Source organism: Myotis daubentonii, chromosome 17 (genome assembly GCF_963259705.1).
Source record: "Myotis daubentonii chromosome 17, mMyoDau2.1, whole genome shotgun sequence".
Lineage (NCBI taxonomy): Eukaryota > Metazoa > Chordata > Mammalia > Chiroptera > Vespertilionidae > Myotis > Myotis daubentonii.
In genome coordinates this window covers 10,784,144-10,789,089 of record NC_081856.1, presented here as the reverse complement: position 1 = coordinate 10,789,089, position 4,946 = coordinate 10,784,144, and positions in this window count along the sequence as shown.

Sequence of the window (4,946 nt, the reverse complement as noted above, 5' to 3'; positions counted from 1 at the left end):
TGAGACAATACTGCTTGCCCGAGCTTTTTGCACAGAACACATATGGTAATTGAAGATTTACAGGGCTGCCATCCTTATATAAAATCTTAGAAGCAAGATATGTTTTGGTGTAAAAGTTTTCAGCTTTTATTAAAGTAATAAATTGTGGTATATTCTGAAACACCCCATTGGGGTCTAATTCAGCATCTCCTTATCAAATGGTAATATTCCTGCATCAAAATGTATTATTATGCATCATCAAGAAAGATAAATAAGATAAATAAAGACTAAAAATAATCTTATGTGAGTTTTTCTCTCAGGATTTGCTACCAAATGAATTAGTTGCAATTATACAAACAAAAAAACAAACAAAAAAATAAGTAAAAAACTGAATTTTCAGAGCTTTTTGAGTTTTCTGGAATTTTGATAGGAGATTGTGGATTTGTATGATTTTTATCATTCCAGGGCTTCCCAAATGCTAAATCCCTATGTTTTCTGGTTGGTCTCTGGTTATCTTTTCCCATTTATTTAGACTGATGAGAAAGAGACTAACATGGCCTCCATCACGCTTCAGAAACCCAAGGAATGGTAGGCTGAAGCCCTGGAAAAACCAGAGTTCCAACTAGTGGATCACCCCCCTTATGAACTTAGTTCTCATTTCTGGGTCAACACCCGATAGTCATGACCCTGGAGGAGGCCAGTGAATCATCCAGTCATGGGGTTTGGTGATGATTCAGGAAGATCGAAGTGCTGTCAGGAGTGCTTTTGGCTGAAGTTCTGGAAGGTACTGATTACATATCCAATTATGCAATTGGCATGAGGCTTGCATTATGATACAACTCGATTCTCACCCAAACTGAGCATGTGAGACAGGGTCCTCATCTGGTAGAGCATGATGTCCTGGTGGACTTCAGGCCTTGGAGCCCGAGGAAATTATTCCTGCCAAGATGTTACCTTTCCTCTCTTCAGAGAATGGGAAATGGAATGAGAGCCACCTCTGTCCGTGTTTACCCTCTCAACATCATCTTCCTTTGAACCAAGGTCAGAGACGATTTGGAGGAACCAGAAATGATTCTCATATACACTCTTGATGTGTTGTCTGCCTTCATGGTATGAGGGGAGGACTTTTCCAAGCTGAGCCGATTCCTAATATCCAATATTCAATAATTGAAGTCTCATTCAAATGGAATAAGACGTTGTACCCTGTTTGTAGGCAGAGTAGTGTACTAGAACTAGAACTCATGTGCTAGGTCCAAGCCCCATTTCTGCTGATGACCACGCATCTGGTCAAGTCACTTTATCTTTCCGAGCATCATTTTTATGAATAATTTGAGAATTTGAATCTTGAACCTAGTCTAAGAAAGTACCCTGTTTTGAGCATTATATTTATTTATAGAGCCTTATAGCGACAAGATTTTTTTTTAAAGAAAGCAATATGTGTTTTTTATTAAGGGGAAAATAAGTTTTAAAAAATGAGGCTGGAGGCCCATTAAACTCTGGGAGGAGAAATGGTGGTTTCACTGTCAGATTTCCTCAGCCCCACTTTATGGGCATATGGAATTGTGTGACACATTTTTGCTCTAACCACAAAATTTCATGAATTTTCAATCACTGAATAATAAAATAAATCATCATTTTAGATGAAAAGAAGGAGGCAATTTTGAGGGCAAAAATATTTCCTTGAAAACTTTTTGTGAGAAACTAAGGCCTCAACCACATTCACTGGGAGTAAGCCCTTAAAGAAAACGTGTCCTGTGCCTTTGGCATGAAAGAGCAGGTCCCTGTGTCCCCATAGGATGAGAAGCTAGTGGCCAAGTATCTGAGATTTATTTATTCTCTGCTTCTTTTTCTTTATTTTTTTAAAAATATATTTTATTGATTTTCTACAGAGAGGAAGAGAGAGGGACAGAGAGTTAGAAACATCGATGAGAGAGAAACATCGATCAGCCGCCTCCTGAACACCCCCTATTGGGGGTGCACGCAACCAAGGTACATGCCCTTGACCGGAATCGAACCCGGGACCCTTGAGTCTGCAGGCCGATGCTGTATCCACTGAGCCAAACTGGTCAGGGTGTCTGTTTCTTTTTTAAAAAAAATAGAAGTTGTTTCTCTGTTTTCCATAGTTTAATTTTATTTTTATTTTTTTAAAATATATTTTATTGATTTTATACGGAGAGGAAGGGAGAGGGATAGAGAGTTAGAAACATCGATGAGAGAGAAACATTGATCAGCTGCCTCTTGCACACTCCCTACTGGGGATGTGCCCACAACCAAGGTATATGTCCTTGACCGGAATCGAACCTGGGACCCTTGAGTCCGCAGGCTGACGCTCTATCCACTGAGCCAAACCGGTTAGGGCTAGTCTCTGTTTCTGTATATCTACAGCTATAGCTAATAGTTAAACATTGTTTTTTTTTTTTTTAATAAGAGAGTTCTCATCTGGGCCAGTTGAGGAGAACAGGGGATGTGGGCAGCAAAGAAATAGCCTTCACGGAGTGCCTAGTGAGAGGGCTCTCCACTACCATTCTACGTGCTACCTACCCAAGTGGAGGCAGTTTATTCTTGCACACATAAAGGACCTCAAGGGTACGGAAGTGGAGCTTGAATTCTTTAAGGTGAGAAACCATTGAAGGGATTTAAGCAAGGAAGAGATCTGGCCAGATTAATCTTTTAGAAAGATAAATGGTTCTATTGTTTCCTCACTTCTGCTAGGATTGTTCTCCAATCCTGATTCTGATTGCAGGGGGAGAGTGATTTAGAATTGGGGAGTATGGAGCCAGGGAGAATAGTTAGGAGGTCAGAGATCATTGCATCCCCATGAAGCATTACCATCTCCTCCCTCCTATCCTTTCTGCTATCACTGTCATTTACAATGTCATCATTAGTTTAAATTTTAAATGTCATTCACATTTAAAAAGTCATTGTACATTTTACTTCTACATCTCTTATTATCCACACTATTCATACTTACTATTTTTGCTTTAGACATTTACATGGTCAACTTAAGTGCTTCTTCCTCATCAGGCCCCGAGAAGGAGGGGGATATCAAATTCCTAAGATATAATTTGGGCAGTGATGTCCTAGTGGGGTTGAGCAACTTGCCTAGGGTCTTCTTTCATGTTGGAAGATCTGGATGGTGACTTCAGGTTTCTGTGGTCTCATCATCACCCTCAGTGTGAAGGTGGGGATGGAGACAAGTGCCCAGCTCTTCCCTGGTGGACATAGAGATACTAAGACCTGTAAACTGGGGATATTCTCCATCATGGATCCCTAGAGTTGGGAACAGAAGGGGGACAAGGAATTAATATGGTCCCAACCTGCCTTGTGATGGAGTTGAGTGGTAAAGGAGGCAGCACAAGGTAGCAAAACCTTGGATACTTTATCTTATATAACATGTTTATTTCATGAGTGGGGAGGTCAAGGTCCAGGGAGGGGAAGTAAATTATAACAATAATTGTTCTGAATTGTTGAGTGCTGGCTGCTTTATGGATGTTACCTCTTTTAATCCTGGTGGCAACCCTCTGAGGGAGTGTATTAGTTTCCTGTGGCTGCTGCAACAAATGGCCACAAACTTGGTGGCCTAAAACAGCAGAAATTTATTCTCTCAGTTCTGGAGGCCAGAAGACCAAAATCAAGGTGTTGGCAGGGCTGCCCTCCCTCCAGTGGCTCTGGGTCAGAGGTGAGAACTCTTCCTGGCCTCGTCCAGTTTCTCATGACTTCAGGTATCCCTTGGCTGCAGAACTCCAAGCTCTACCTTCATCTTCACAGGGCTCTCTCCTCTGTGTTTCAATCCCCTCAGCCTTTCTCTTATAAGGACACGTCATTAGATTTAGGGTCCACCCAGATAATCCAAGATTATCTCATCTTGAAATCTTTTACAAAACTACGTTTGCAAAGATCCTTTTCCCAAATAAGGTTCTAGTTCTTTGTGGGGGGGGTGGGGGGGAGGGCTATGATTCCTCCTACCACAGAGTGATGTCATCTTCTTTTGACCAAAGAAGACACGGATGCTCATAGAAGTTAAGCTACCTTAACACACAGCCAAGGCCACACAGCCATCAAATGGGTCTTTTCAGTGCCTATATTTAATAACAATAATGGCAATAATGGCTAACACGTGGATAGCACTTACATGTATTAATTCAGTTAATCCTCTCAAAAACTCTATGAGGAGGCAGGTATTATCATAATCCCCATTTTAGAGCAACAGAGGGGTTGGTTAATTTTCCTAAGGCCACCCAGAAGAGTGAAGAGCAGAGCCAGGCACGCTGGCTCAGTCTGTGCTCTCATCCACCCAGATACTGCCTTAGGTTCCTCCTCAGATGTGAAAGATCACGACACAAACCATTGTCAGGGATGTTTTCAGTGGCCGCTAGGGAGTTTTAAAAGGGGTTCTGTACCTTTTTTATATCAGTTGTGTGCCTTTTTTTTTAAATCAGTTCTGTACCTTTAATAAACTCAGGAAAGCCAATAAAACAATTTAAAAGGGGTTCAGCACCGAAGCTGTAGCGGGGGAGACAACCTGTAGGCAGGAATGCAGACCTACGGGACTTGGACAAACCCTCTGGGCAAGGAGCGTCTTATTGGCTTGGGAAGGCTCCCTTCCCGCCTTGAAGCTTTCACCTCCCGGCTGATGGCGCTGTGACAGACTTACTTTTGTTTGTGCACAGGCATCCTGTAGGTCACCCAGGCTCACAACTGGTCTCTCTCTCTTCCTTCTTCCTCCCCTTTCCATGTCCAGTTAGTGACCAGTTCCTTGTGGATTCTGCCACCTCATTTCATGTGCCCTCCCCTCCCTTTACATTCGTAGCCATAGCTCATCATCCCTCCTGGGAACCAAAACAGCCTCCCTTCTAAACTGTCTGAACTTCTCCAGCCTTCCCATGGCTGCCTGCAGAGTAATCTTCATGTAGCACTCACCTGGAAAAAGACCATACGCCCGCCCCATGGCCAGGAAACCCCTTTCT